Source organism: Manis pentadactyla, chromosome 5, assembly GCF_030020395.1.
Source record: "Manis pentadactyla isolate mManPen7 chromosome 5, mManPen7.hap1, whole genome shotgun sequence".
Taxonomy (NCBI): domain Eukaryota; kingdom Metazoa; phylum Chordata; class Mammalia; order Pholidota; family Manidae; genus Manis; species Manis pentadactyla.
This window is the reverse complement of record NC_080023.1, coordinates 40,926,560-40,944,154: the sequence shown is the minus strand read 5'-3', so window position 1 is coordinate 40,944,154 and position 17,595 is coordinate 40,926,560. Positions and strand designations below refer to the sequence as shown.

At 37.3% G+C, this 17,595-nt stretch overlaps 1 protein-coding gene across 8 annotated transcripts in view; it reads left to right on the top strand.

Annotated features, from left to right (window-relative positions):
* The window catches only part of FRYL (FRY like transcription coactivator), a 295,403-nt gene that overhangs the window by 51,163 nt on the left and 226,645 nt on the right, over window positions 1–17,595 (top strand). For all 8 annotated transcript variants that reach the window (XM_057502200.1, XM_057502204.1, XM_036892566.2 and 5 more), the window contains exon 2: window positions 7,479–7,654. The gene's annotated coding sequence lies outside the window, so the exon portion shown is untranslated. The remainder of the gene's footprint in view (window positions 1–7,478; window positions 7,655–17,595) is intronic.

The window sequence follows — 17,595 nt, the reverse complement described above, 5'->3', positions numbered from 1 at the left end:
TCCTGTGTCTGCTGGTCTTTATTCTAGGAAGGGTTGTCTTTGTTATATTTTCATAGATATATGTTGTTTTGGGAGGAGATTTCCGCTGCTCTACTCACGCTGCCATCTTCCGCCCCTCTCCTCTGTTCCTTCTTTTAAGCTTGTTTGTATATATGTTGATTCAGGTATGTAACAAGAAGAAAGGAAACAGTTTAAAAATCTATTGTTTTCTGGAAACATTAGGTCACATCTCAAAGTAAATATAAGGTAGGGTATGTAAATATATTGGATTTATGTGTTGAAGACAAGAAATTCACCTCTCTCCGTGTTATTCTTGTACCAATCTCCTCTAAAGATTGTAAAATGAAAATTTATGAATATTTTGTTGAATAAAATATTTGAAAGTCTATCTGTTGATTTTTTTCTATCTTTTTTCTAGTGCATGTCATTCATTAGCATTGGCGTCATTCACTTTAACAAATGTTTATTGTATGCCTGTGAGCCGGGAGATGGTGCATGGGGATTATAAATATAAACAAGACAGTTTCTTCCCTCCTGGAGCTTGCTTTTTTTTTTTAGTTGGGCAGGTGAAATTAAATAAATATTGAATGATAAACTATGATGAACAAATTTGTTTTGGCTAGAGAGTGATGGAAGAGTGTTGGCTGTTTCAGATATGGTGATGTGGGAAGAGCCTCTTCGGGGGCAGGAAACATTTGCAGCCATCTGAATGAAGGGAGGGAGCAAGTCCTGCTTCAGGGAGAGAACTCTCCAGGCAGAGTGATTAATAAGTACATAGACTGGGATGTGAGAATAAGCTTCTTAAATTTGAGAAAAAGCAGGAAAGTAGGCATGGCTAGACAAGAGGAGATGAAAGGTTAGAGAGGCCATCTTTTTCTCCATGTGATGGGAAACTACTGGAGGATTTTTGAGCTTAGGGAGAGTGAATAAATTTATATTTTATATTGATTAATCTGGTTACTACTTGGAGAATTGGGGGATGAGTAGATAAGGATGTCAGTTAAGAAGCTACTTTAATTGTATGGGCCAGAGATGATGGTGGTGCTGACTAGGATGGTAGCAGTGTGTGGGAGAGAAGTGGTCAGATTTAATATAGTATTTTGAAAACAGGGTTGCGAGTACTTGTTGATGGATTAGATGTGAGGTAAAGAAAGGAATAAAAGTAACTGCCAGATTTTTGGCCTGACCAGCTAGAAAAGTGATGGTATTATTTACTGAGGTGTGTGCTGGGGGTAGGTGTTTATGAGTTGAACTTGAGATACTGTTAGATGGGATAGATGTCCAAAGGGATAGGTGAATTTTTAAGGTCAGGCTCAGGAGTAAACGAGGTCTGGGCAAGTGATACCATCTGTATGTTGACAATCCCAAATTTGAATTTAAGGCCTTGAGACTGGATAAGGTCACTTAGAGGTGTCAGTGGAGAAGAGGGCCAAGGAGGGACCCTCAGTTCTTCATCATTTTGAGTTGGAAAAGAGGCAGAAGAAGAGCAGCTTTTGAGGAAGAGGAAGAAAACCAGGAGAGAGTGGCATTTTGCAATCCTAGTGAAGGTCTTTCACGAAGGAGGGAGCGAAACGCTGCCTAGAGTCCACTAAGAGGAGAACTGAGAGAACCTTTGGATTTCACAGGTGCGGAGGTCATCAGTGATGTCGGCAAGCAGTCCTGGGGAACCGTGGAGTAGAAAGCCTTGGAGAGGAGAGAAGAGCGAATGAATGAAGGGAAGCTAGTGGAAGCTGAACAGAGACAACTGTGTGGAGGACGTTATTATAAAGGGGAGCAGAGGAATGAATGTGCAGGTGCTGACAGGCTTGTCGTTGTCGAGGAAGTAGAGATTCTGGTCACCATTTCCAGTGTGTGTGTTGAGTGGGTTTCCCACACTGTCGAGTATTTCTCAGATGCCAGCAGGGTGTGCGACAATTCAACTCAATTCTGACATAACCTGGCGATAGCATCAGATCCCATGGGCAGACGGCTCAGTCCTGTAAGACTGTCCCCTGCCCCTAAACACATGCTTCAGACACCAGTCCAGATTGTCACACGTACTAATGACCTACCCACTGGCTGTAGGTTGGAAGTTCCAACAACCCTCTCCTTAGGTTCAATTAGTTTGCCAGAGTGGCTCACAGAACTGAAGGAAATATTTTATTTTCTAAATGACCAGTTTATTGTAGAAGGATGTAACTCTGGAACAGCCAGATAGGAGAGATGCATAGGGCATCTCATATGGGGAAAGGGTGCTGAGTTCCCATGCCCCTCCACATGGCATCTCCCTGAATTCTCCAATCTGGGAGCTCCTTTTGGGTTTTTACCCACGCCTTGTTACATGGGCATGATTGTTTATGTCATTGGCCACTGGTAATTGGCTCAGCCTCCAGCTCTCCCACTCCCGTCCAGGTCAGGCCTGTGGGACTGAGAGTTCCTACCTTCTAAATGATGAGGTTGGTTCTCGTGGCAACCAGCCTCCATCCTTCGGTGAGTTCCAAAAGTCACCTCCCTAACATAACAAAAGACACTTTTATGGCTTTCATTACTTAGGTGATTCTAAGGGTTTTAGGAGTTGGCTAGAAACTGGATGAAGAACAAATGTATATATTTCTTATTATAAGTCACAGTATCAGAAGAGTGCTTTTTTTTTCCTCTCTCTCTTTAAGGTGAGTGATCATTATAGTATGTATGCTGATGGGCATGATCCCTTAGAAATGGAGGGGAAAAAGTGAGATTTTTGTCACCTTGAAACTGATATTCTCAAGTTTAAAAAAGTCCTTGGGAGATGCTGTTGGATTGGAAGTTTTCTCTACCCCACCCTTTTCAGAGAGCCTTGTAAATTGTCTTTTATTTCTCTCCTTTTGGCTTGCTTAGTCTTATTGTGTATCTTGATAGATTTTTATCTTTCACATTTCTGGTAAATGGTGATCATTAGGAAGTTGAACCAATTGTTTTTAAAAATATGTAAAAGACATCTAACAGGGAATGTGTTTCCCAGGGCCCATTGTTTGCCACAAGAAAAGGAAACCACCGACTTCTTATTACATCAGTGAAGATAAAATTACATTGTGAACACAGTATTCCTTTTGTGAATAACATTTTTTATACTGCGATCAAAAGAAATTATTTTATGAAAACAATAAATGGGAAATGCAGACTTTTGTTACAAGTGGGGATTTATATAGTGAGAGCCCTTAAAAATCTGATTTCTCAACATTTTAAGTTACTCTGATTGTGGAGGTATTTGCTGTAATTCAGTTTATGATAAATATAGTTTAAGCAAGTTAGAAGTTAAGTAGTTAGGTCTTAATTTCTTGAAGTGTAATATAAGTTTTTAACTAATTTTAAGGGAGAAAATGTAGCAATACAGGATGGTGGAAATGTTTACTTTCTCTGTAAAGTGGAATTTTATGTAAGTTTAAGTTGTATAGCATAATGACTTGACATACATATATTGTGAAATGATTGCAAATCAAGTTGTTGTTGACTAAATCGTGAAATGGTGGTCTGCCGTCGTTACATCATGAATTGGTCTGAGCGTAGCTCCGGGAGCCAGGACAAGTCCCCTGTGAATTCAGTAAGACCAAAGGAAGGCAAGAGCAAGAAGTTGGGAAATGAAAGGGTTTATTCTCACTGCTCAGTTCTCACTTGCACTGGTTGCTCTCTTCGGCACTTCTTGGGACCCCCCCTTGTGCACGGTTCCCAAGCTCGCTCTCTCTGACCGCCTCCCCCCTCCGAACCCAGGCTGCTCCACTTTCTCTCTTGCCGATCCGCCTCCCACATTGGGACTCAACTGGCAATCGCATGACTGCAAACATGCTCTTATTACACAATGGGCGCTATTAAGGCCAGGTGGGAATCCTGGTCAGAAGGTTCCATTTACCCCACAGTTAGATTCCCATAAATTGAAAACTACTGGTTGTCAGAATTTTCATCATCTTAACTTTCAGAGGTGTCAAACCTTAAACTGTTGGTTTTAGAGCAAAGAGTACAGTATGGCTGGGAAAGACTATTTATTTTTGTATTGTACCTCAATTCAAAAAATATTTATTGGGCACTCAAGTAGAATTAACAATAGTAACAGCATTTGTTGAGTGATACCTAGTTTTATACTTAATTACACATCTAATGGCTGGCTATTCTAATTTTATACTTAATAACACATATAATACTTCTAAAAGTTTATAATCCCTATAAAACAACCCTTTGGTGTGTAACAGTTGAGAAACCCAAGACTCTGACTGTATAAGTAATTTTCTACTTTAAAAATAATTTCAGAGGAATTTCAATGCATGGAAATGAGGGAAGGGCAATCCTGATGCAAGAGAGATCTGGGTGAATGAATGAATGGGATGTTTTTGCCCAAGCAGAGCTTGGAGTGACTGTAGTCTGGAAAACATTAGGGAGATGGGCTAGCAGTTTATTCTCTTCTGTTAGCATTTTGACTTTGAGACTAATGAATTTCTGGACTTTATCTTGTAGGTTTTGGGAGTACCACTGAATTGCCAAGCTAGGGAGTTTTGGGATCAGAGTTGTGCATTAGGAAGGTGCATTTGGCTGTAATATCTGAGCTGCATCTGGAGTAGTGAGAGAGGGGAGGTCAGAAGCAAGTTAGACTTATTTTGAAGTCATTAGGAAGAGTATTTTATTATTGCTGTGTTTGAGGGTAAGTTGATAGAGAAAGTAAGGCACATATGTGTGGTAAGAGGAAATAAACAGTCTATGGTGTGTGAGTCTAAGATTTTTTTTTTGGTTTGTTTTTTAATGGTCATCTGAATATACAGGTCAAATGTAGGTTTAGCTCTGAAAAGGGGGGATTTGATGAACCTAAGAGCACAAGAAGAGGGTCTTTAATACCCTTGAATTGAATTTGAAGAGTTTACATTGGGTTTCCTCTTTCAGTTTAAGAGACAACCGTATCTGTAGAGAGTACAGGACTTTGGCAGAAACTTGAAGGGTACTTTGAAAGGTAGAAAAGTTTCAACCTCTCTAAGGGGGAACTCATTAGGGTCAACCATCACTCTTCATATTGTGAGATACAATAATAGTAATAGAACTGTACTTCTGTTGGACTTTTATACAAGTAACTTAGAGTATCTCTCTGATACAATATTGGTTGTATAAGCAACGAGTTGAGTTAGTTAAACAGAAAATTTGTTTAAGGTGAAGAATCAAGAGAAGGATACATACCTTAAATATTTTATAATTGGTAATGCTTATACATCATCAATCTTGATGTATAGTTGAGGCCTTCTCTTTAGGTTATCTTTTAAGTGACCTGCCCTTTTCAAGTCATATATCTTAATTTTCAGAAAGCATTTTCTTTTTGTGCTCATTTTTAATGTAATTTTTAACTAAATTACATAATATAGTAAGTACAACTGGCATAAACAGATTTTGGTACAAATACAATTTATTCTTGGTTGGCATGCTACTCAACTGCTGGGAAAAAAATAACATGGTGTACCAGAGAGGACTCCGCACCCCCCAGAAGAAAATTGAAACTTGGAAGCTGTGGCTTTCCAGGATTTCGGGTTAACAGGAGCCTGGTTTTATCTTGAATCCAATGCTTTTCCCATTATATAGTGTTACAAGGTGATAAGGAATAACATGTGACATATTGGTTAGTGGTCAATAAATTGTAGATTATATTGTTTAATGTAATAGCTTTATTGGGAGATAACTCTTGTCATGCAAATCACAAATTTAGAGTGTACAGTTAGAGCTTTTTGTATATTCACAGGATTATGCAACCATCACCAAAATCAACTTTAGAAGTGATTTTCATCACCATTTTCATCAACTCCAAAAGAAATGCTATACCCGTTAGCAGCCACTCCCCATCTCCTTCCTCCTGACTATAGTCAACCACTAATCTATTTTCTCTCTGTATAGATTTGTCTATTCTGGACATTTCATATAAATGGAATCATGTAATATGTGACTGTTTTTTTTTTTTCACTTAACGTTTCTAAGATTCATCATACTGTAGCCTATATCAGTACATTGCTCCTTTTTACGGCTGAATAATATTCCATTGGCTAGATATATCATGTTTATTTATCCATTCATCAGTTAATGATACTTGTGTTGTTTCTGCCTTCTGGCATATACAGATAATGCTGCTGTTTACATTTGTATACATATTCTTGCATGGATATGTTTTTTTCATTTCTATTGGTGTATTTCTGGGAGTGGAATTGCTAAGTTATGTTTAACTTTTGAGGAGCTGCCACACTATTTTCCAAAGTAGCTGTACCATTTTTACATTTCCACCAGCAGTGTCTGAAGGTTCCAACCATAGAGTTGTCATCACTTGTTACTATCTTTCTTTTTGATTGTAGCTATCCTAATAGATATGTTTGTGTTTTTAAAGTGATTTTATTTTTTTGACTCTAACAGTTATAAAGGTCCTTTGGAGATACTTTGGGAAATATAGAAAAGGATAAAAGAAAAAAGTCACTATTTAAAATCACTATTTAGAAATAATACTTAGTGGGGTTTTTTCCCTCCATGTTTTAATGTAATTTAAAAAATACAGCTGAAGTTGTATATTATTTTGAGTCATGCCTTTTTGTTTGTTTAACAGCATTTTTTCATATTATTTTTGAAATTCTATTTTCATTTTATTCTATCAAGGAATTCCTCTTCTGTTCTCTCTGCTTTTGTGTTATTTTCTATTTAATTTTTCAAATTTTCCAATTATTTCAGAGGAGCCTGGGATGAAATGGGAATAAATATTTGCAGTTAATTTACCATGTTTAACTAGAAATCACTTCTAGATTAACTACAGCATAATATTTCTTCTGCTGAGTAAGTCATAATGTAGTTAACTATTTCTCCATTTTGGACATCTAGATTTCTTATAACTTTATAAGTTGTGTTGTAAAAATTTGTATATAAAATTCTATCTTCAGAGTTCTCAGAAGTGTAAGTACTAGACAAATATCTGTTTTAAAGATTCTTGTTACATACTGACAAATATTTTCAGAATGGTTGTAAATTTTACATTTCTTCCTAGAGTGTATATTTATGCCATTCTTACTATATATCATCACTAACAATGAGAAAATAGATAATCATTGAATTTTAAGGTAGAAGAGCAGAGATTTCCCAGTTTTATTCACTGATGTATATATGCTGGTACATAACAGGCACTGAATATGTTGAGTTGCTACCAGTAGGAAAGAGAAGGTTTTTTTCTGAAGGACAAAGCAAAGAATCTGTCATTTCATTTTCTGGGAAAGTATCCTTGTATACTGATCATATAATACCTCATGTTTTCTTGAAAAAGGGATGAATGAGTAAAAGTCAATCTTATTTGGGAAACAAGTTTAATTTTGTTTGAACATTTATATATCTCAAGTCAATTTCAGTAATGATACATATTATATAAAGACTGCTAAAGTGTTACAACTTTTGTTTTAAACATGGTTGTTATTAATAACTAAACATATTTCTTGCTTCTCTCTTTTTGTTTTTTTTTGGTCTTACAGCCTTTCACATTCCATATTCTGCTTTGTACATGGCGAATCACTACTGCCCTGAACCAGTGTGCCCACGTTTGTGCCTGTAAAGAACAAGCTCCAGATTGAAAAAGCTTCTAGATGGATCCTTTCCTAATTTGGTTTCTTTTCTACAAGACTTGTGCCTCAACAACCCTATCTAAGTGGTAAGAATATGCATTTAAAAAAATTAAAGAAATTAGTAAAACAATTTTGCTTAGGATTGCCTTCCACTTTTTTATGCCACCTTTTTACATATTAGTAGTACCTGCACTTTTTTTTTTGGCTGTTAAAAATCGTAGCTAAATATAGCAACATTGAGGTTTTGGAGGCTTCAAAACAGTTCTTTCCATATTATATTCTGGGTACAGTATAATATGTGATATTTATGAAGAATATAAAAATATGTAAACAATGTTCTGTGTGCCTGCTTGATGTGTTCTGCATGTACTCTGTAGTCCCTTATTGTAAGGCTGAGGTGGTTTAACCTGTTACTCTCTTTTCCTATTTATTTAGGTAGGTATTTTGAGACTATTGGGTCAAGAATATCCTTTTACTTCTTAGCAATTATAAATTATGTGCACATTTATGGAAATGATAAGAGAGGTGTGTAATGCTGCCTCTTCTTTTTATAGCGTGGCACTGTGTGTGCCATTTCACATCCTAACATTGGAAGCAGAGATACTAGTTAGCTAACATTTTTTTTGAACATCTCTGAGATTTACAATGATTTTTTGCAGAGCAGAGGAGTAAAATTGAATAGAACAAGTTGCTAAAGTGGGAAAGCTTTAAAATAAAATTATTGAAGTAGGCTCATTTTGAGTGTTAGCCAATAAGTGTTTACCAAATGCTTGCTATTTATGAATGAAATATGTAATGACATGTAGTTTTGTAAAGAAGTAAGTCACTAGAATGGAAACCATGGCATTATATGAGGATGCAAGGGAGGGAGGTGAAGGCAGGGAGGGAGGAATGGGGTTCATTTTAGCTCTAGGTCTGGTCATTAATTGCATAGTGTTCTTCAGTGCAGTTAACCTTCATGGACCTTGGTTTTCTCATCTGTGAAATGAGTGGATTAGGACACATTGAAAAAAAAGATGGTGGTGTGAAAAGTGAAGCAGAAACCTCCTCCCAAAACCACACATAACATGAAAATACAGCAAATACAACTAATCTTAAAAGAGTGACCCAAGTACTGCAGAACAGACTGCCTACATCTGGGGGAAAGAGATGACCTCACAGAAAAGGGTAAAGTAGCAAAGCTGTGGAGCTGATGGGACCCAAGCCCTCACCCAATCGCAGGTTACAGGCAGGAGGAAGAGAAACGGAATGGGGATGGAGTAGAAGCCCAGGACTGATAAACACCTAGCCCTGGAGATCTGCTATGGGAACACTAACCCACGTTACATGGTGCTCTGGAGATTAGTTGAGTTGGAAAGCAAAGACAGGCAGAATACTCAGAGAGACTGAGATTCCAGAAGCTTGTGGACAGCAGGTATGCACAACCTGCCCCCTTGGGACAAAGAAAGGCGGGCATGTTGAAAGACTTTCCAGCAGTAAAAGGGGGGCAAAGATTACACAGAGCTCGCTGCTCAGGAGAAAGGGCAGATGGACAAAATTGTTCTAGCACATTTAGTCCAGCATGTTGGGAACTCTCAGTAGCTTCCGATGCTCCATCCCCCTGTGATGTACAGAGGCCTCCCACTGTGATATACAGCCTGCTACTCCTTCCTCCCTGCTGGCACTGGTCCTGCGCACCTGCTGCCCCTGTCATCATGCCAGGCCAGCTGGAGGATGGCCATGCCTACAGCAGCTACAGGGGCATAGCATAGAGGCTCCTCCCTGTGCACTGGGCCTACTGGGCCTGCCATTTGAGGCAGCCACTACAATTGGGAAGCAGGAAAGAGCTCTTTGCTCCCTGCAGGCTCCAGTTCCACCTGCCTGCAACCCCTGCCATTGCTATAGGTGCTGGGCAGCTCCAGAGAGTAGAGCTTCTGGGCACTAGAGGACACTGCCTACACAAAGTTATTATTCCATAGGAATCACTAAAAAAATGAAATGGCAAAAAAATTTTCTACAAGTGAAAATACAGCAGAAGATGCCAGAAAGAGGGCAAAGTGAAACTGAAGTCATCAATCTTCTTCATAAAGATTTCAAAATAAAAATCATAAATATGCTTACCAAGCTACAGAAAAATATTCAAGATCTTAGGGAGGACTTCAAGAAAGAGAAATTGAAAAATAGAGTACCTGAAATGAAACATACAAGGGAGGGATTTCAAAGTAGATTAGATGAGGTAGAGGAAACAGTAAATGAAATAGAAATTAGAGAATAGGAAAACAAAGAAGCTGAGGCACAGAGAGGAAAAAGGATCTCTAGGAATGAAAGAATAATAACAGAACTGTGCACCCAATCCAAATGGAGCAATATTTGGATTGTAGGGGATCCAGAAGAAGAAGAGAAAGAAAAAGGGATAGAAAGTCTCTTTGAGGAAATAATAGCTGAAAACTTCCCTAATGTGGAGAAGGAATAGTCTCTGAGGTCATGGGGGTGCAGAGATCTCCCAACACAAGGGATGCTAAGAAGATAACACCAAGACATACAATAATTAAAATGGCAAAGATCAAGGACAAAGAAAGAATTAAAAGCAGCCAGAGAGAGAAAAAAGATCACATATAAAGGAAAACCCATCAGGCTATCAGACTTCTCAGCAGAAACCGTACAAGCCAGGAAGGAGTGGCATGATATATTTAATGCAATGAAGCAGAAGGGCCTCAAACCAAGAATACTTTACCTGGCAAGATTATCATTTAAATTTGAAGCAGGGATTAAACAATTTCAAGATGAGCAAAAGTTGAGGGAATTTACCTCCCACAAACATCTGTACAGTGTATTTTGGAGGGACTGATATAGATGGAAGTGCTCCTAAGGCTAAATAGCTGTTACCAGAGAAAAATAAAAGGAAGTAGAACAAATTAATTACTAACCAAATGCAAAATGAAAATACCCATAAAGTCAGGCAAGGGGTACACAGAGAGTACAGAACATGACACCTAATATATAAAGAGTAGAGGAGGAGGAAGAAGAAGAAGAGGAAGGGAGGAAAAAAAAGAAAGAACCTTTAGGTTGTGTTTGAAATAGCATACTGAATTAAGTTAAAATGTTAGATAGTAAAGAAGCTGCCCTTGAACCTTTGGTAACCACATATCTAAAGCCTGCAATGGCAATAAGTACATCTGTTGATAATCATCCTAAATGTAAATGGACTGAATACACCAATAAAAGACATAGAGTTACAGAATGGATGAAAAAACAGGAGCTGTCTATGTGCTGCCTACAAGAGACTCTGACTTTAAACCCAAAGACATACACAGATTAAAAGTGAAGGGATGGAAAAAGATATTTCATGTAAATAATAGGGAGGAAAAAGCAGGAGTTGCAGTACTTCTTTCAGACAAAATAGGTTTCAAAATAAAATAACAAGAGACAAGGACATTACATAGTGATAAAGATGTCAGTCCAAGAAGTGGATATAACCATTATAAATGTCTATGCATCCTATTTAGGAGCACCTAAATATATGAAACAAATACTAATGGAATTAAAGGGGGAAACAGAATGCAATGCATTCATTTTAGGAGACTTCAACACACTACTCACTCCAAAAGACAGATCACCCAGATAGAAAATAAGTAAGGAGATAGAGGCACTGAAAAACACATTAGAACAGATGGACCTAACAAACAGATGGACCTAACAGACATCGACAGAACATTCCACCCAAAAGCAGCAGGATACACATTCTTCTCAAGTGCACATGGAACATTTTCAAGAATAGATCATATACTAGGCCACAAAAAAAAGCCTCAGTAAATTCAAAAAGATTGAAATTCTATCAACCAGCTTTTCAGACCACAAAGGTATGACAGTAGAAATAAATTATGCAAGGAAAACAAAAATCCCACAAACACATGGAGGCTTAACAACATGCTCCTAAATAATCAATGGATCAATGACCAAATTAAAACAGAAATCAAGCAATATGTGGAGACAAATGAAAACAACTCAACACCCCAAAATGTGTGGGATGCTGTGAAGGAAGTTCTAAGACATAGCAGTACAGCCTTACCTCAAAAAAGAGCAACAACCCCACATGAACAGTCTAAACTCACAGTTAATGAAACTAGAAAAAACTAGAACAAATGAGGCTCAAAGTCAGTAGAAGGAGGGACACAATAAAGATCAGAGCAGAAATAAATAAAATTGAAAAAAATAAAACAATAGAAAGAATCGATGAAACCAAGAGCTGGTTCTTTGAGAAAATAAACAAAATAGATAAACTGCTAACCAGACTTATCAAGAAAAAGAGAGGGTGTACACACATAAACAGAATCAGAAATGAGAAAGGAAAAATCAATATGGACACCACAGAAGTACAATTATTAGAAAAATACTGTGAAAAATTACATGCTAATAATTGGATAACCTAGAAGAAATGGACAACTTTCTAGAAAAATACAACCTCCCAAGCTTGACCCAGGAAGAAACAGAAAATCTGAACAGACCAAATACCAGCAATGAAATTGGACTGGTAATCAAAAAACTACCTAAGAACAAAACCCCTGAACCACATGGCTTCACTGCTGTATTTTATCAAACATTTGGAGAAGAACTAATACCCATCTTCCTTAAAGTTTTCCAAAAAGTAGAACAGGAGAGAATACTTTCAAACTCATTCTATGAGGCCAGCATCACTCTAATACTAGAACCAGGCAAAGATACCAGAAAAAAAAGAAAATTACAGACCAATAGCCCTGATGAACATAGAAGCAAAAATCTTCAACAAAGTATTAGCAAACTGAATTCAAAATACATCAGAAAGATCATCCACCATGATCAAGTGGGATTTATTTCAGGGATGCAAGGATGGTACAACATTTGAAAATCCATCAACATAATACACTACATAAACAAAAAGGACAAAAATCACATGATCATCCCAATAGATGCTGAAAAAGCATTTGACAAAATTCAGCATCCATTCATTATAAAAACTCTCAACAAAATGGGTTTAGAGGGTACGTACCTCAGCATAATAAAGGCCATATACAACCAATCCATAGCCAACATCATACTTAACAGCAAAGAGCTGAAAGCTTTTCCTCTAAGATCGGGAACAAGACAAAGATGTCCACTCTCAACAGTTTTATTGAACATAGTACTGGAGGTCCTTGCCACGGTAATCAGGCCACGCAAAGAAATAAAAGGCATCCAGATCAGTGAGGACGAAGTTAAACTTCCTCATCACTGTTTGCAGATGACATATTGTACATAAAGAACCCTAAAGAATCCACCCCAAAACTACTAGAACCAATAATTGAATTCAGCAGAGTTGTAGAATACAAAATTAATACGCAGAACTCTGTTGCATTCCTATATCCTATATACCAGTGATGAACTAGCAGAAAGAGAAATCAGGAAAACAATTCCATTTACAATTGCATCAAAAAGAATAAAATACCTAAGAATAAACTGAACCAAGGAGGTGAAAGACCTATACTCTGAAAACTATAAGACACTCATGAGAGAAATCTAAGAAAACACCAATAAATGGAAATACATCCTGTGCTCATGGATAGAAAGGAATTAATATTGTCAAAATGGCCCTCTTGCCCAAAGCAATCAACAGATTCAATGCAATCCCTATCAAAATATTGACAGCATTCTTCAATGAACTAGAACAAATAGTTCTAAAATTCATATGGAACCACAAAAGACCCTGAATAGCCAAAGCAATCCTGAGAAGGAAGAACAAAGCTGGGGGTATTATGCTCCCCATCTTCAAGCTCTACTACCAAGCCACAGTAATCAAAACAATTGGTACTGGCACAAGAACAGGTACATAGACCAATGGAACTGAGTAGAGAGCCTAGATATAAACCCACACATATATGGCTGATTAATATACGATAAAGGAGCCATGGACATACAATGGGGAAAATGACAACCTTGTCAACTGGTGTTGGCAAAATTGGACAGATACATGTAAGAGAATGAAACTGTACTATTGTCTAACTCCATACACAAAAGTAAACTTGAAATGGATCAAAGACCTGAATGTAAGTCATGAAACCATAAAACTCTTAGAAGAAAACATAGGCAAAACTCTCTTGAATATAAACATGAGCAATTCCTTCCTGAACACATCTCCTCGGGTGAGGGAAACAAAAGCAAAAATGAATAAATGGGACTACTTCAAATAAAAGCTTCTCTACAGCAAAGAACACCATCAGCAGAAAAAAAAAGGCATCCTACAGTATGGGAGAATATATTCATAAACAACATATCTGACAGAGGGTTAACACCCAAAATATCTAAAACATTCACATGCCTCAACACCCAAAAAAGCAAATAAAATGATTAAAAAATTGGTGGAGGATATGAACAGACACTTCTCCTAGGAAGAAATTCAGATGGCCAACAGGTACATGAAAAGATGCTCCATATCACTAATTATCAGGGAAATGCAAATTAAAACCACATGAGATATCACCTCATACCAGTTAGGGTGTCCCACATCCAAAAAACAAGAAGCAAGAAATGCTGGTGATGATGCTGAGAAAGGTGAACCCTCCTACACTGTTGGTGGGAATGTAAATTAGTTCAACCATTGTGGAAGGCAATATGGCGGTTTTTCATAAAAGTAAATATAGAAATACCATTTGACCCAGTAATTCCACTTGTAGGAATTTACCCGAAGAAAATAAGATTCCTGATTGGAAAAGATATATGTACCCCTATGTTTATCGTAGCATTATTTCCAATAGCCAAGATACAGAAGCAGCCTAAGTGTCCTTCAGTAGATGAATGGATAAAGACGTGGTACATATACACAATGGAATGTAATTCAGTCATAAGAAGAAAACAAGTCCTAGCGTTTGCAACAACATGGATGGATCTAAAGGGTCTTATACTCTGTGAAGTAAGCCAGGTGGAGAAAGACAAGTACCAAATGATTTCCCTTATTTGTGGAGTATAACAAGTAAGCAAAACTGAAGGAACAAAACAGCAGCAAACTCACAGTCTCCAGGAAGGGACTAGCGGTTACCAAAGGGAAGGGGTTGGAGAGGGAGGGAGAAGGGGATTAAGGGGCATTATAATTAGCACTACAATATAGGTAGGTCAAAGGGAAGGCCATATAGTATGGAGAAGAAACGTAATGACTCCATAGCATCTTACTATGCCAATGGACAGTGAGTGCATGAGATGGGGTGTGACTTGATAACATGAATGATTATTGGGACCATAATGTTGCTCATGTGAAATCTCCATAAGGTTGTATATCAGTGATACCTTAATTTAAAAAAAATGAGGATTAAACTAAATGGTAAGGTTTTTTTTGTGTTTTCATATACCTAACATTTTGTGACCATATCGAACAAATCAGTAGATTTTTTTGAGAATATTTTTTCTTCCCTAACCTATCTGATAGAGATAAGTTTAGACCCTATTCTTGTAATTGTGGTATTAGAATAGGGTCCTATCAGAAGATTTTTCAATTAATTATTTTCTTTTGAAGTTACTTTCTTTTATTCTTTTTTCTCCCCATTTCTTTTCCTTCTCTTGACCTCTAGAATTTTCCTTCATTTGATTCAAATGTTGCCTTTTTGTCTCTTGTATCATGTTAGTGGCTCTCATCATGCTTCCTTTACCCATCTACCACCCATCATTTTCACCTTAGTAATTTTCCACGATCACCATATCTTAGACTGGTGGTTTCAATCCTGGGACCTTTTTAAAACATATAGATACCTTTTGAAATGAGCTTAGGAGTCGGGTGTGATTCTTTGGCCAGTAGCTGAAACCAGTTAGTAAGACAGCATTAGTTCACCAGGCTGTAGCCCCAAAGTCCTTCATACTACTCACACCAATCAGTTTTTGCCCTAGGCCTCATCATCACCCAGAACACTTCTATTTCTGAGGTCTTGGAATGTTTCCTGTCATGATTTCAACCCTCTTTCATGTCACACTTTTTGAATCTGGTTTTTGTCTTTATTACAACTTGTTGCTTCTTGGCATTTCCTCATTTTCTCATCAAGTTAGCTATTTTCTAGCCTCTTTAGCTTTCTACTCACCCGAATAGTCATACTTGTGGGAGTGTCTTATGTTTTCTTGCCTTATTAATGTTCTGAGGAACCCTCTTACCAGATCTCAAACTTAAGTTAATTTACCCTGTATGTTTTTTCCTAGTTCTGGCTGCTGATGCATAACCAAGGTCACATAACCGAGTTTGGATCTACTCACCAATCACTTGCTTGGTTTCAAAACTGGTTCTTTTCCGAGTTGGCTTCTTATCCTTTCTTCAGAAGACCCCACACCTTGTCACTGTCAAGTTGCCTTTTGGGGGCTACCTAGCATACTTCTTGACCTGTTCTCTTTATTTTAGATTTTTTTGTTGTGTTAAAGAAGAAATTTGTTGCTTTAATTTTAATTTTTATTTGGAAAATTTAAAACAGACTGGTATAAAGAACCCCTATGTATTCATCACTCAGGTTCAGTGATTTTCAAGTAATGACTGGACTGTTTGTTTCCCACTGACTTCCCTCCTGTTCCTATATTATTTTAAAGCAAGTCCTAGACATTATATGTTATTTGTATGTTAGTGTGCTTAAAGAACAAGACCTTTTTAAAAATATAACCACGATACCATTTCACTCTTTAAAAACAGCAACAATTCCAGTGTAATCAAATATCCAAACAGTGCTAATTCTGTTCCTCTCATACATTTTAAAGCAGTTGATTTGATTGAATTCAGATCTGGATAAGCCCTCTCCCCGTTGGAATTGGTTGGTTGTTCTTTTAAGGTCCTTCTTGTGCCTTTTTGTCTTTAAAATTTATTGAACAAATTGGGTCTTTGTCCTATAGATGTGGATTTTCCTGAGTTACATTCCTTGTGAAGTGATTAAACCTACTTATCTGTTCTTTTTATTTCTTACTAATTGGTAGTTGGAGCTAGAGACTTGCTCAGATTCAGGTTTGATTTCTTTTGGCAAGTGTCCATCTGGTGCACACAACATCTAGTTACCTCTATTTTTCTGCTGATTAGTTTCCATTTGTGCTCAATGCTTTAGATCAAGGGTTGGCTGAATTACTCTGTAAGGGGGCAGATGGTGCATATTTTAGGCTCTGTTGGCTATCCAGTCTCTGCTGCAATTACTGAGCTGCTTTTGTAATGGAAAAGCAGCCATAGACAATATGTAAATGAATGGTCTTGTCTGTGTTCCATTAAAACTTTATTAACAAAAAACAGGGGATGAACTCCCTGCTTTAAGTTTATTAAATCATTAAGGGTGTGAGAGTGCTCTTTTAATACTAAAACCTTACTGTTCATTTATTAGGTGCATGTTCTATGAAGAGAAACTGTTTCTTGTGTATCTTTGTTACCTAGTAGTACATTTTGTGTAGGAAAGGTTCAATAAAACCTTGATAGTTTCCCTTTGGCTTACCAATTCAAAATAATGAGTTGATTCTGTTAGCCTTCTCTAACAGTGACCAATTAGGGTTTCCCCCTCTCCCCTGAACTCATTATGGACTCTTAGATTTACACGTATTGGATTTTTAAAAAATTCATCGAGGAAATTCCCCTTATCAATGCTTAACTTAATCTTTGGTTAGGGAGAGCCTTTTACAATTGCTTGCTGAGTTATTTTGACATGACACTAGTAGTTTTGATAACTTCTTGATTATCTAGTGTGACAAGGAGTTCCAGGCTCACCATGTACATTTCCTCTCCACACCTGGGATCAGCAGTTTCTCCCAGAAGTTCTGATTCCTTTGCTGGGGATTGGGATTTCAAGACTACAATCTGGGCTCCAGGTGTTCTCATTACTAATGGATTGGTTATTGTTTCTAGGCCTTTTCAATAGTCAGGACTAGGAAAACAAATTTTTAAGGTAGAGAACCTTCTGAGTTCATACTGATACTTCTAATTCAGTTTCAGCACTACAAGATTTTCACTTAATCTTTTCAATTTTGCCATCTGTGTCTTGCAGTTAAGAATTTTGGTTCTCAGTGACACCAAAAATAATACAATTAGAACATTATATAC